Consider the following 17,067-nt stretch of genomic DNA (forward strand, 5'->3'; position numbering starts at 1 on the left):
GTATATCCATATCGAAAATTTATCACCGTTTGATTCGTATTAAATGATATGGTCTTCACTACAAGTAACGAAATAGAGAAACGGCCAAAACATACAAATTTCTTACTACAAGTCTACCGGTTACATAACCAATTTTAGGTATTTAATATATTACACGAAATTATAACAATTAAAAGCTATGCGAGGTAACAACAACAAAGCAACTATATATTGAACAACATAATACATTTAAAAATTGGGGCGGTTTGGATAAGTAGTACAGATGTACTACAAACACATGGTGGCAATATGCGGATGGGTGCTGTGTCAATCATTGATACTGCCGCCCCAACACTTTTTCATTCCGCAATGAAATGAATCTTTAGAAAAACAGTCTCTTCAAAATAGAATTTAATCTCAACTAAGAAAAATTACTTCTAAAAATATTAGAGCGTAGCGCTACTGAAAGATATAAAATCAAGCGTCATAGGTTCAAATCCTTGTCAAGTTGTACGAGATTTTTTTTTAAATTTTTGATTTGTTGATAACATTCAATACAATCGTTTATACAGTAGGAGAAACGACTAGCAAAACTTTCCTTACTTCTTTGGCACAAACAAGTAAGAAAACTTATTCTACGGAGAATAATATAGTAGATGTCTAATAGCAAATGGACATAAACATTAATCAAACACACGAGTATATACCCTTGTGTATTATCTGTCACAAAATAAAATTTATGTATTTTGCGAGACAGTATCTCTTTCCGTTTATTATGAGAATGAAATTTGTATGCGTACCTTTTAATCACCTCGCGATTTAATTAAATGTTTTAAAGACACAATTCCTAACAAATTGAATAAATATGTGATCTTTCTCTTTACAGTTCACACAGTATGCTATAGAAATATAACAAAACTTAATAAAAAGAAGAAAATAAAACTATATTCTTTCACATTTTATAACTTACGGTTATTCGTCACATATTTACGGAGTACATGAGTCTAGATACACGCTGTTCCGTGACACATTTGATCTCTGGAAAACTCGCACTCACATAATCGGCGTTCGATCTTTGTTGCACTTTTCTCTAGCTTTTATTGACCAGATAAGAGAACAGCAAGAGAAAAATATGATTAAAAATTTAGGATTGATTCGACTTCTGTAATACTTTTTTGACTAGTGAAGAGGAAAGAGTAGGATTTTACAAATATAAAGACCATTCTAGATTTTTATATTAATAAAAGCTATGAATAATTTACAACCGAAAACTAAATTGAGTTCTCTTCAATTATAGTTCGTAAACAACTATGGTCAACGAGGTGGATTTCATTTATTTTGTGTAGTAAGCACATTGGCTTCCATCATCTTTACTTCTGGAACTAAACATAACTAAAACCATTTTTTCTTTAGAAATAAAATACTCATCTTTAGTTCTAAAGAAAACAAAGTGAATGGTTCAAAATGTCACTGTGCCATTACACTTCGGTACACAAAGAATAAAAAAATGAATACATTTATACTTGAAAATGCGGATGACAATGTGGAGAACATTGTGCACAATTGTACAGAGTCTCTACAAATTCCCATTACTCCTTGATAAATGCTAATGTAGGTTTTCCCGTTACCGGTTTATAAATGCTAATGAAAGGTTTTCTATTGTTTCAGATTGTGTAAACGATGTCTGATACTTCCAGTCATGTTATTGAAGAACGTGTTATTAGAAGTTGTTGAGTTCATGAGAGAAACCACACAAGTAAGACACTGAGAGAAATGCGTACAGACTTTTGGACAAGGTTTCAACGAGATCCTTCCCCGAAACAAACATTTTTGCGACGTGAACAGAAACTATTCGCCACAGGAACTGTGAAAGATTAGGAAAGAAGTTGCAGATCGTCCACACAAGTCACGAGTAGGATATTTACCGTAAATATGTATATATTAAGTTATATGTCTATTAAGTATTATATTGTCTGACTTGTGTGTGAAAATGTTACTAGCACATGGTGATAATGTTAATTTTGAAGACGATAGTGAAACACACCCAGTGACCTTAGAATTAATTATCTGATAAGCCTTTAATCCACGTGCGAGTACATGCAATTTCCACGGAATATACCAATAATGATGTCACACGTAAATTGTCTGTCTATGGAGAGTGTAAAAGTATAAAAGATGAAATTTATGACGATAGCCATATTTATAAAATTAGATCTGGACGAAAGATTGTAACTATGTACTTGTTAAAGCCTATACCATCATTCCTTGATATTCTTAACCAAAGGTTCCTCGTAACTTATTACAGACAGGGCCGTACTTGTTTCTACTATCAATCAAGTGATCATTTACAAGACAAATGCTCTCAGCGTCAAACCGGGCTGTTGTTTCAACAACCACATTACGTACTGAAAGTGCTAAGAAAGGCTCTAAAGGTTCGCAAACCCGAGAGATTAATGTGGTTAAACCTGCTAATTTGTGTACTTTGACCTCCGATGTGGACTTTCCGCAATTAATGATTGCCTTTGCTCTCCATGTGATACAGGGCCGCCCTGTAGCCACTGCTATGATAGTGCTTAATAGTACTATTCCTAACCAACCATGTTCGGGAGAAATTTCTGACGATTTCCATGCCCAGGATGTTAGTGACAATCAGAACAGCTCCTCATCTGCAGCCTCTCCATCTTTACATGGTGCTTCTCAATTGACTGAGTCAGATCGCCCACTGAAACCACACGTCGTCTGTGAGTAGGATACTAAGAAAGTTTTGCTAGAAAGTGGTTCCTGATTCCCTAGTGTTGTTGATGGTAATGATAATCCAGAGTGCATCTCTAGTGCATCAGAAGTTTTCTCTGTAAGTCTCATGTTCACAGTTCAGTCCAAGGAAAAAGTTCTCATTTCCTCCCCTGTGAGTTGTCCTAGTGGGAGAAGAGGAACCGATGTCCGGAATTCTCAGGAAGCTTCACAAGGCAACAAACAGAAGAAAGCAGTAACGGTTTTAGCTCAAGTAAGACAACCTAAAAGACGAATCAGGGACTTTCAGAATTATCAGCTAAACTCACCCGTTCGTCTGTAGCAAAAATAGTGAGGAATAAACATACACATGATACAGCAGTTCCTACTTCAGGTGAGTCACCATCAGTTTCTAATCCTACCTAAACATCGTATTTTAGTAGCACAAATAATGTTATATTTCGAGGTGATCATATTTCAATCATAGCTCACAAAGCGGAACCAACTTACAATTATTGTTCTACATAGAATGAATTAGTAAAGAATTTATCCCTGGTAGATGTGTGGGACTTCAAACACTCATACTTACCGGGAGGCACATTTATTACACAAAATTCAAGATCCAGTATCGATAGGCTATATGTCAATCATACCTTAAAACCACAAGTTGTTTCTCTAGGGTAGACAGATATCCCACGTGTTTCCCCGATCATCTCTGTTGATTAATGGAAATTAAAATAACTGACACGATGCTTGTTCGAGGACGCGGGTATTATCACATGAATAATAGTTTGCTTAACGATGAGACATTTTGTCACCTCTTTTCTAGAGAGTGGGATTATTGGCTTAAACAGAAGGAGTGGTTTCAAATATATCTTGAGTGGTGGAATCAATACTGTAAGAATAAAGTCCGAAGACTTGTAGGTGGTATTCCTCTGACACTTATTCTGTTAAGCGGAAACTTTATAATTTATATTACAGACGTCTCTTAGAGACACAGACTGAGGCTATGACAAATCGCCCCGCCTATACCCTTGTACTAAATACAAAGCAAAATTATTACAATTCCACAAACAGAACATTGAAGGGCTAAAGATATGTAGTAAATTTCCAGGGTTTCCAGCAGAAGAACAATGCTCCCCTACACAGGTGTTAAAAGAAGCCAAACGTGAAAGGAGGAAACTAACTATTTCTGTAACAGATTCTCAAGGCTCTTTGCAAACTACTCACGACAATATACGCAACACCCTGTATGATTATTACTACCAATTATTTGGGATGGATTCCGTTATCTGATGCGACAATAAATTATTTGTTAGTGTGCCTCAAGTGATAAATGACGAAGACAATCAAAAGTTTATGTGCTCCATTTACAAAATATAAAGTAAAGAGTGCTGTGAACGCTGCGAAACAAGGGAAATCTCCTGGCCACGACTCTATCTCTGCCGGTTTGTATATTAAATTTTGGGACAAAATGGACGATACACTAACATTGATTGTCAATGAATGGTTCTTTGCTTCAGACACTGTAAAACGCCCAAATACAGCCATCACGGTATTTATCCCCAAAACTGCTCAACCTTCTAGTGTTAGTCAATATAGACCTATATCACTTCTTAATACAAATATCAAAATTTTTTGTAGATGTATTAAAAACCGTCTCATGGAATATATGGATTTATTATTATATAATTTGCAAAATGTGGCTGTTAAAAAGAAAACCATCTATTACCTTCTGTTGACTATTAGAGGTAACATTACTATTTGTAATGATTGCGCTCTTAATGCGGCTTTGATTAATTTAGGTTTTAAAAGTGGTTTTGATAATATTGAACACTCTGAATTTATTGTTTCCGAAAATTTGGGTTTAGTGATCAATTTGTTACCTGGATTCAATATTTTTTTAAAGACGCACATTCAACGTTAAATGTTAATGGTCACGTCTCCAAAAGCATTCCCATCAATTGTTGAATACGAGAAGGTGATCCCCTTTCCATGCTGGTGCTGGAGCTAGATTAAATGTCTGTAAATCACATGTGTTAAACATAAACAATAGTGTTGATTTTACTAATTTAAATACCGTCCCTAGGGACGACAGTGTCACAATATTAGGGATTACTTTTTATTCTAACATAATGAACACTATTACTTACAACTATAAGAATGTTTTAATTCTCGTCACTGCGTCATTTAAATTATGTAAATCAATCTAGGACTCTCTCTTTATAGTCCAGGGCAAAATTTATAAATGTTTATTTTTTAAGTAAAATATGGTATCTGGCAAATGTATTACCTATGCCTCAACTCATAGGAAAACAAATCCAAAGTTTATGCAGTTGTTTTCTATGGAAACATCAGATCTTTCGTGTGAAATATGATGCAATGTCTTGTTTACATTCACAAGGAAGTATTGATAAATTGTACAAATTGATAAATGTAAAATTAAAAGCTGCCATTCTGTATGTAACTCGATCGCTGACCTTGTACGCAGACAGGCCATGACGCAGACGAAGCTGTTAGTGTCACAAACTGACTGCGGCATTACGAATTTGTCCCAGAAGCGACAGTCCTATTAGCGACAGGAACTGTTATCTGCCCTATGAGCTACCGATTCATTTACATTGAGACGATGGAAGATGATATGATTCCATCTCGTAAAGTATGTTTGAATCTGGCGTTATTAGCGCCCGAACAACCTTGGTATGAAATATGTACGTGCCAGTGATACTGTTCGTCAAATATATTTTTCCTCTACTGTGAGTGCAAATAAAACTAATGTTGATTTTGAGTTAGATTTGACATAAAACACATCAAATACCTTAACGAGACAGCAGGGATATTTCCATGAAAAGTATGTTCCTATGTAATTATTGAAAATCCAGTTGAAATATCCCCTTTCTTCAAAAGCTCTGTTTTCTGTACTTAATTTGATTCAAATCTAATTACTCACTAAGCCCAGTAATATATTTTATTTTGAAAAGCTTAAACGTGTAGCCGTGAATAAAATGAAAAAAAAGTCAATAACAGAAGACAGCTTTTGAGATCTCTTACACCTGATTGGCTATTCTCAACCATATCCAACCAATTACAATACAGTTCACTCTAAACAATCCAAAAGGTAAACAAATTCTTTAAACTACCTTCTTCCTTATTGTAAGCTACTAAAACGTAAACTAATTGCTTAATTTGCCTTCGTCCCTTGTTTTGACTTATACATAAAAGCTTGTCGTGTAGCAATCTGAAATAGTACCTTATAACTAGACGAACTGTTAAGTCCTGCGAGAGATTTGTAACTTATGTAATAATTTCTTCGAAAACAACTTACTTTTAGATTTCTTTGATATACTCAAGGGGAACAACCTCTTTCCATGGGCACCCGATGGGAAGGCAGGGGTTGTCCAGGTGGCTCACAAAAATGTATACGTAATACAGCAAACCACATATATTAAATACCAAATATACCAGACACGATACTGCAAGCATGGAGATGCCCTTCCCTAAAAAATTTTCTTCGGGCGCTCCTACTTCTTTCTGATTTCTTTCTTATACCATAAACATATTCAATCTAAACTTGCTCCGTATAATTTTAACATGGAATTTTTAATTATATTAGAATCATAGACAAAGGCGGAGCTACTCGAAGTATTTAGTTAGTTTCCCCCTAGATATAGTCAATGTATTCATAGAAATTAATTCAAAACTATAATACTAGGAGAAACGTATAAAAGATTGTTACTGTAATGAGAACATTCTCACGTATTAAATTCAGATAGAGCGAAATTTTTCATAGTACATTTTGTTAGGTTCTAAATCACATTAGCATAAAAGAAGTTAAAGAAGAGAGAACCTTATCTTCTTCTATTATCTTAGTATGAACGAATCGGTGACTCATAGTGCAGTTAACAGATCGAATCGGTCGCTCATTGGACAGTTAATAGTTCCTGTCGCTAATAGGACTGTCGCAAGTGGGAAGACACCGTCATTACCTACTAGCACGAACAGATAGGAATCTTCTGCTGTGTCTGATTGACCTCCATCAAAGCTGTAAGAACTTAGAAACTGTTTTATCTGATTATATCAGCATTTTCCTTTCTAACCTATACGTAGTAAAAACCGGTATGCTTTTAAAATGAGTAACTTGTATGTCCCACCTAAATTTCTGTTAGATGAATGCTCGTGTAATTGGCTCAATATTTGGGCCAATATCAATGAGCCGACATTGAGTGTCAGTAGCAAATCAATTTGATTTATTCTTGTTCATGATGGTATAGATAATAAGAACAAGGGTAGAAAACATGGTTTTAGTGCTAATTCTATTTGTCATAAATGTAATAATGTAAATGAAGTGCCTAGTATCAAAAGCCGCCAAACCCACTTTTTACCGAAATTGAGTTATCGCTTGTTATACTTTTGATTTAAAGGAATTCCATGCATTTTGTTTAGAAGCTTAATTCTTTATACTAAAAAGCTAGTTCAAATATGGGACTTTGTACGCGTGTATATGGAGCATCACCAAACTAAGCGAAATGGATGTGGCGGATAGGCGCCTCAAATACGTTAGTTCATAGAATCACATCCTATCTTGAATCCCAAAAAAATATGATTCAATTGCGTCACTTTTCTTAGCCCTTCTCAGTAGTAGCTCAGAGCACAATAAACATATTAACATAATTTTAAGGTCAGATTATCTTTTTTATTGAGCTAGCAAACAACATTGTGTCGATTGGTATATAGGAACATATATTTTTACTTCCAACTTAGAAGCAGGGGGAGCCTTCTATGTACAATATTTACAACAATAATACTCAAAACTATAGACGGATGTATTCAAGCCAACTCTTTGTTCTCTTAACTTCCACGAATATTCATGTATCGTTTAATTTTTTTTATTTTTTAAAGCCTTGTGACAAAGTTTCATTAACACTTCGTTATATTTGCTTTTTGCGTACAATAAATGATTTAATAGAAAAGAGGTAGAGCATTGGCCTCTGTGCATGGGGTTTTTGGTTCGATCCCAGCACACGTCAAATGAACTTTGTGATGGATATACATCGCGTGCGTGGGTTTTCTCGTGATTCTCCCGTTTCCTCCCACTTTCTTTATTCCACCATTTAATTCCTTTCTCATCATCACACTCTCCTTTAGCATAGTCGGCATAATGTGGGACTTAAAACTTGAAGATTTCATTTCATTTCATTTCTTTCGTTTTCTTGAAAATCTATAAATGAAGAAAATCTAATGTAGAAGCAATACCTTCTGCCGTTCTGTCACTTGCGTAAAGGAAATTAATTCGCAATTTTACTGTCCGATAGACAAGTACGTATTATAGAGATCAGTGGTTCCACTTATCTTCACGACCCCCATGAAACTCCCTCGTGAACTCCTAGGGACCGTGCCCCCCTACCTTGAGAAACCCTGATATATATATATATATATATATATATATATATATATATATATATATATATATATATATATATATATATATATATATATATATGAGGAGCCTACTGAAAGTGGTGAGCAACATGTTTTTCCAACCGTAATCTTTAGTTGTAAGTGAAATCAAGTATGTCATCTCAATTTACAGATTTTTCTTTACATTCGTTGACGCTGTTTGTTGTTAGCACGTGACCACAGTTAGTACTTGCAAAATGGTGGGCAGCGATGTCTCGTTTCGACAGCGTGCTGTGGTTGTATTCTTTGTTAAAGAGGACCAATCTGCTTCTGAAATTCACCACAGACGAGAGCGTGACTGTGGAGCTGTATGGATTGGTAGCAGCAGTGTTAGGAGATGGGTAAAACATCTACGAGTATCGAAGATGAGCCTCGGAGCGGGCGCCATCGAACTGTATCCACAGAACGCAACAAGGTAAGGGTTGATGAGCTGATTAGGAGAGATAGGCGTATCACTGTGAATGAAATCGCTAAAAAAAACTTGGATCAAGAAATTATTCACAGCTTAGGTTATAGAAAGGTTTCTCCCGTTGGGTCCACGTTTATTAACCGAGGACCACAAACGTCAGAGACTAGCCATTGTTCAGACCCTTTTTCAGAGATTTCGACATAAAAGTGTGGATTTTATTGACGAGTAATGTGATTGAAGATTAAAGCTGCTTACATCAATCGATTGAAACAAAACGATAGAGTATGGAATGACACCACTTGAATTCGCCACCGAAGAAGAAAGCGAAGACAGTGCAATCAGTAGGGAAAGTTATGGGGAGTGTCTTCTGGGATGTACAGGGTTGTATTCTGGTTGCTTTCTTGAGCCTGGACAAACCATAAATTCTATCCGCTACGTCCAGACACTATTGAAGCTCCGTCGTGTCTTTCGTCATAAACATTCTGGAAAGACCATCCTTCAACATGATAATGCTTGTTCGCATACCGCAAGTGCCACTATGGAGCAGATCAGGAGATTTGGGTGGGAAACACTTGCTCATCCTCCCTACAGGCCTGACATGTCATCCTCTGACTAATATCGTTTTGGTTTTGTGAAGGTACAGATGAAAAGCCATCGCTACGAGACACATAGAGGATATTCGGCAAGTATTGCGTCAGTGTCTACGGCAGCTGGAATTTAATTCTATCACACGGATATTTTCAAACTTGCTGAAGAATGGAGAATATGTGTGAAAAAAACGGAGACTGTGTGGAAAAGTGAAAGAAAGGTCTGTAGATTGAGATGATATATTTGGTTTGATTTACAAGTAGACTAAAGTTTACACTTGTGAAAAATTGTTTCTCACGACCTTCAGTATGTCCCTCGTTTCTATCTATCTATCTATCTGTCTGTCTATCTATCTAATATTAAATGAAAAGTGAAACCAGTAAAATCCACGAAATATATAACTTTGCTAATGAAATTCATTATAACCATTGAGCCTGCATCTAGGAGAAATCAATCAAATTACAAATCAATTGTTATTCGAAGTATATTTTTATTCAATGTAATTAAATAGCGTTTTTATTTTTTTAGTAAATGGCGATATTTAAGTTCCTGATACCACTTCCTTCAATGAAATTAAACTAGCGTTAATTAATTAGCTTTCTCACGGAAATAATCCTAGGCTGAGCGACCGATATTGTATGGGCTAAGATGATAAAGGTCGATGCCTAATTCTATGAAAAAAGTTTTGTTTCAAAATTTTACCTTAGTCTCTGATGCAAAATAGATGCATTCAACATCTCCTAGTTCTAGACTGCCTAAAATTTTTCCTGAATACTTTTTTAATAATCAAAGGACGGAGTACTTTGCTAACATACTGAGAGTTGACTTATTGTTCCCTTTCGTGTACTTTGTACTTCTTTATCTACCGATATTGCGATTTTAAGATTGAACAAGATAATAATATTTCTATCAAATTGAATAATTTTACTGCACTTGAATAGTTTTCGGGGCCATTCGGAAACTAAATGTCTAGTGACTCCTTTGTCGCATGTGCTTCCAAAAATAAATAAGTCAACTTATGGTTTTAATTTTTTGTTTCCTTCAAGAAACTTAAAAAGTATGATCCATAATAAGCAACCTGTCAATCATGGTTAGGCCCTAGGCAACGTATAGAGTTACGATAACACATTGCTAGAGAACGTATATTTGGTTTCAAGACTCCAAAGTTTGATCCCAAGCCATGTGCCTTCATAATGGACGACACAGAGAGAGCTGATTGGTCCCGTTTGTTTACCAGAACAAAAAATAGACGTGTGATTGTGTAGTGTTGACTTGGACTGTGGTGTGATAATAAATGTTTGATAAAGTTGATATATACTTCGTTAGTGTTATGGCAGAAGCCACTAGAAATAAAACTAGACTTTACTTACTAGGAACAGATCATGGGCTTGCCAGCCGGGAGGGATGATGGGGACGCTCCCCCAGAAATTTTTCTAGAAGGGGATTGTCCCCCCCAGAAAAATGTATAGCAGGAATTCTTCCACAAATATCTCGGCAAAAATGATCAAATACTGGAGTGGGAACGTCGATTGTCAGTTAATAATTCCTGGAATTGAAAGGAATTACAGTTTCATTGAAGAAAATTCTGTAACAATTACTAGGGTACACAAATGAAGTACAGAACATAGGGACACTGTACTAGCTATGTCGAAAACTACCATAAAACGTGCCCGCATTCATTTGCAGCAAAAAGGAAATTTTGAAATATCTATATATTAAAATGCTACGTTTATATATTTGTGGTCAAGATAAGTTTATATGTTTGTGACAAATTCTTTTAACAATGATATCTCGGAAACTACAAACTCTGGAAAGATGTCGTTTTTACTGATCGATTGCAAATTTTGTGAAGATTGAGTTCTAATTTAATATTCTTTTTAAATGGACGGTATTTCTTTATTACATTTGTTAGGAGTACACGGAAGTATGAAAAATTTAAAAAGTAAAACATCATATCCTACGAGTTATACATCCCAATACCGCACATTTGTATAAGAGATTAGAATATATCTCCGGCATTTGTTTCATGGCCAAAAGATAATGAAAAACGAAGCATAACTTTTCTCCAGTGTAAGATGAATCTTTATTGTTTAGAGTGTTTGGCCCAGTGAACACCATATAGCGTATCACTGACATTATAATTCATTGTGTGTGTAATGTGTTTGCTTATTGCATACTGCATGCAAGAAGAAAGATAACACTGATCATACATGAATTACAAACTCCAACCGGAAGTAGGCTCAAATCTTGCAAACGGGGCAAGATTTTGAAAAAATAATCGAAAAATCTCCCCTTTATGTGGCATTTTGAAAATTGGGGGGAGGGGGAGTGCAATGACATTAGATTTTCTTTAAATTTGGCCGACAATGTTGAGTGAATAGTATTGTTCCCCCAGAAAATTTTTGGTGGACACGCCTATGAACAGATAAATAGTAAACTAGTCGTTCATCATCAAACGAGCTCGTGGACGATATCGTCTTGAGTCAACTGCCATCATAAAGAGTAAGTTCCAAGCAAGAAGCTTCCTCATTGTCCATTGGGGTAGCAAACTATTACCAGACATAACAGAAAAATAAACCATTGTTTCTGTAGTACTATCTGGTATGGGAAAAGCTCCATTGCTAGGAGTCCCAAAACTGAAATCTGGAACAGGACAAGCTCAAACCAATGGCGTACTGGGTGCATTGAGGTCATGGGATATTATCGACCAGGTAAATGATATGTGTTTCGATACAACTGCCAGCAATACTGGCCGTTACAGTGACGATTGTGTCATAATAGAGCGGAAAATTAAGAAAAGCATTTTGTATTTAGCTTGTCGTCACCACATACTGGAAATAGTTCTGGCTGCAGTTTTTATGGAATGCTTACGTGGAGATGTATTTTCCGATCCAGATAGAGTAATATTCAGGTGTTTTAAAGAAGCTTGCAACTCTTTGGATCACACACGCTATTATTCAGCAGAAAGATTTATAGATTTGTCCAACATCAAGGATGAACTTATAGATTTCGTACGTAGCTATCTTCAATGTAGCCAGCCAAGGGACGAATATCGTGAATTATTGGAACTCACTATTATCTTTCTTGGAGGAACCTCGTTCCGTGGAGAGTGATTTGCGGCACCACTCCAGGTGGATGGCAAAGACATTGTACGCAGTCAAAATGTTGTTTTAGGGATTAATTTAACCTCACTCATTAAGAAGAAAAGGGTTGATTACTTTGTGTACGCTCCTTGTTAAATTTTGTGTGATTCCTACCACCAGTTACTGTATTTGCTCCAAGAAATGATCTCGAATTCCGGAAATACAGTATCTTCTTAAATATAAACAGACAATCCAATTGTTTACAAATACCAGAAAAAATCGTGGTCATCTCTGGTATGTAAGCGAGAAACTCATTAGCTTGATGTTCTTCGACGACGAACTGTCGCAGAAACAAAGCAAGAAATGATGAAAACGTTTAACACAGATACCAGCAACGATAAGCCTCCAAAACGCCTGAAAACTCTTCGAGATATTCTTGTTTCACTACAGGATGTCAAGATCGAGAATTTCATGACTAAGAGCACGACGCAGTTTTTTGAACGTCTCAGCATTCGAACATCTTTTTTGCACAAAATCCGGAGACATGGAAATACAACACTGACTACTTAGCTAGTTATAAAGTAGTAAGTATGTAATGACCATGCAGAACGCAGAGTTGCCCTCATAAAATAGTATAACGGTATTGTCACAAAGGACAAGGAACAGCAACAGTACTACTTCAAGTTGTTGCGGAACACAGGTAACAATATCCAAAGTGTTCAAAGAATACTTTATTTTAGTAAACTCAATATGTAAAAGTGAAGTGTAAGTAAGCAAATGAACTTTAGAAAGTTTTAATAATGCAAATATAATCAGAAATAATGTTCTTTTGTGTGTAATTGTGTAATATGTATATAACACTGTGTATAACAAAATGTAAGACAATATATATTTATATGTTTAACGATGTGTACAAACTAGTAGCATTCAAAATTTCAATCGATTGGCAGAGTCATTAAAAATTGTTGTAAAAATTAAAAATTTAGCCAGTGTACCTATTTTCAGTTGCGTAATAAGTATTAGGGGTGTCGCAAGTGAAATACGAAAATTAATCGCTAGTTTTTGAACCACATTAATATACATATATGCTAATTTAATTCATTATAACTATAGTGACTCCACCTAGAAGCAATCAATCAAATTACAAGTCAATTGTTGTTCTAAATATATTTTTTCTTGGTTGTGAGGGTGAGAATAATATAATCGGGCTAAATGGGCTGCAATCTCTGAGCTATGTGAAATGCACACTTTGAACAATGTATCGTGAACAGTGAAAAATTTTAAAAGTATATGGCCCCCAATTGCATATCGATATCGAAAATTTATCACTGTTCAATTCGTAGTCATAGTGTTCACTACGAGACAAAAAATAGTGAAAGGGATAGAACATACAACGTTTTCTTAGACCTCAAAATTTCTTACTACAAATCTATCGGTTACATAACGAATTATAGGTATTTAATATAATACATAATGTTATAACAATTAAAAGCTATATATCACGTATCAACAACAAAGAAACTATATATTGAACAATATAATACGTTTAGAAATTGGGGCGGTTTGGATAAGTAGTACAGATGTACTACTAACATATGGTGGCAATATGCGGATGGGTGCTGTGTCAGTCATTGACACTGCCGCCCCAACACTTTTTCATTCCGCAATGAAACGAATCTTTAGAAAAATAGTCTCAATAGTCTCTACAATATTATCTCAACTACGAAAAAAATCTTTTAAAAAATAAGATGTGGTGCTATTGAAAGCTATGAAATCAAGCGTCAAGGGTTCAAATCTTTCTCAAGCTATACCAGATTTTTTACTTTTATTTTTTGTTTCTAGATACGATTCAATACAATTATTTATGCACTGGGATAAATGGGTAGCAAAGTTTTCCCTATTTCTTTTAAACACACAACTAAGGAAACGTTTATCCTGCGGACAATAATATAGTAGACGTCTAATAGCAAATCGGCATAAACATTAATAGAATACACACGAGTGTATACATACCTCTGTATTATCTGTCACAAAAGAAAATGTATGCTTTTATCTCTTTACTATATCAGAAAATAGTATCTCTTTCTCACTATGAGATGAAATTGGTATTCGTATCTTTCTACCATCTCGCGATTTAATTAAATGTTTTAAAGGCCCAATTCCTAACAAAGTCGATAAATGTCGACAAAGTCGAGTTTTCTCCTTACAGTTCATACAAGATTCTGTAGAAATATCAAAACCTAGTAAAAAGAAGAAAATAAACATACATTCTTTCACACTTTATAACTTAAGGTTATTCGCCACATATTTACGGAGTACATGAGTGTAGGTACACGTTGTTCCATGGCTCACTGGATCCCTACAAGATTCGCACCCACATGTTCGGTGTTCGAATCTTCGTTGTACTTTGTTTTTGTTTTTTATTGATCAGGTAAGGGAACAGCAAAAGGAAAATATGAATAAAATTTAGGTGTAATTCAACATTCTGTAGTTTATTTGATTATTAAACAGGAAGAAGTAGGACTTCATAAATATAAAGATCGTTCTAGATTTTTCTATTAATAAAAACTGTGAATAGTATACAACGGAAAAGAAAATTAAGTTCTCTTCATCTATAGTCCATAAACAAATATGGTGAACGAGGTGGGTTTCAGTTATTTGTTTGTTGTAATACATTGGCTTCCATCATCTCTACTTCTGGAATCAAACATAACTAAAATATTTTTTCTTTAGAAATAAAATAGTCTCCTAAGTTCAAAACAAAACTGGGAGTATAGTTCAAAATATCACTATGTCATTAAATTTTGTTACAAAAATAAATGAAAAAATGAATACGTAAAAAAGCCGAAGACATTGTGTCAAACATTTTGAACAATTCTATTATAATTTGGTATCAGGTGTCACAATCTGAAATCAAGCTCAGCTCACGAATATGCAGCATAGAAAGAACAACTCTTGTTCCAGTATTCATGTAAGTATAAAATTCAATATTTTAATAGTCTTCAATGAGATATACGTCCGTAATAATTTAAAATATTATTGTCAGGCTAGACGAAACGAGGCGACATTTTATATGTGACTAATTGAATTTAAATAAAGTGTTTGCGTTTAATAATAAAGATAGAACAAGGTCTTTCTTACCCTATACAACTTGTGGGCGGTAGTGGTGTCGGCCCTAGGAACGATGTTGCGGACCTGGGATCCTAGGGACTTTCATAGACTTCTTACGGGAAACAGAGAACTATCATTTACCTCTTAGGGTCGGAATGATTTAAGGGAAGGAGTTATAAGTGTAATGACCACATGGTATATAATATGTTATCGGGGTCATAAATACAAGGGCAATCTTAATTACCAACCAAGAAATTTAAAAATAAGAGTGGGGACCGAATCTGCTTGTCACGGAAACGGGGGTTCTGGGAACCATTGGAGCCGTACACCTTCAGCAAATGGGAAACACCCAAGAACCATATTTTTTCTCTAAGGTGATATTATTCATATTAGTTAAATAATAAAATTAGAAAACGTCTACAAAGGATTATGATCTCCTATGTCAGGTCACCAAAGAGAAATCTACCGTACATATTAGGACACGTACCTCCAGAAGGCTTCAACTTACTTTTATAAGAGAAGGCCCGAAATCAGTATCTACTTACAACGCGGCTCTCCCTTGTTTCGACCTTTACAGTCCTTTCTACTCAACTATATGTCCCTAACAATTGTCAATTATATGTGCACGATTGCTTTATAATATTTGAAACAAAATAAGTATGCATATAGGTCAAGCAGTATTTCATGGCCCTTTTTGTCTTGAATGAAATTTACTTTTATGATGTTATTTAGCAATATGATTTATATATTATTTCTTGTATTTTTAATGTGTGTAGATGTACTTAGAGTCTAGTTATATAAATGTGCATGTCGATGCTTGAATCGAATGCATATATAAGTGCAGTGTTTAAGTGGCACCAACGGCTTACGGAGGAGGGAAACAGTTTAGATCAATATGAGCAACTAGTTCGACCAACAACAGTTCGAAGAGAATGTAAAATCGAAGAGGTTGCAATGGTTGTGCGCGCTAACCGTTCCCAGTGAGTATATGACATCGGAACAGCAGTACGGATCAGACATGGTACAAGTAAACACATTCTGACGGATGACTTGAACATTTCGCGTGTCACACAGCACCATGTCCCACGCATTCTGACACAAAACCAACAATTAGAAGTGCTGCCGCTGATGGAAAGTTCCTGAACCAAATAATAACAGGACATGAGGCATGATGTCTGTTCTACGATCCACGACTAACGAGACAAGCAGCCATCTGGAAATCGCCATCATCTCCAAAACGCAAAAACCCCAGACAAGACAGATCAAAAGAGAAGATGATGCGTGAAATGTTTTGAAGATCAGTGTTAATCTGTGTGTTTGTCTTTGTGTGTGTGTGTGAACGTTCACATCGAGCACGACAACCATGAGTTCTGCTGGTTGCCAATAGTCTGGGCACCAGTCAACTGCACCAGCACCAGTTTCCAACACTACTGCACGGATTAAGCTTCATTGATTTGTTTACGATTGAATCAGGACGTGCTGAGGTTTAGAAGGGAGAAATTAATTGTCTGAAATAGTAATATTTTCTTCTCAATGATGTACGACCTGTATCTTGAATTGATTTTGAATTTAAAGCCTTTCAGCAGCGAGGCTATATGAGACGTGACCTATTGATTAACTTGGAACCCGAACCACATGAGCTCCCGCGAGGAATAGAACCCGGGTCTCCCACACCAAAGGCACGTACTATAATTGTGTCTTATCTTTCCC

Source organism: Thermobia domestica, chromosome 8 (genome assembly GCF_964235325.1).
Source record: "Thermobia domestica chromosome 8, izTheDome1.hap1.1, whole genome shotgun sequence".
NCBI lineage: Eukaryota > Metazoa > Arthropoda > Insecta > Zygentoma > Lepismatidae > Thermobia > Thermobia domestica.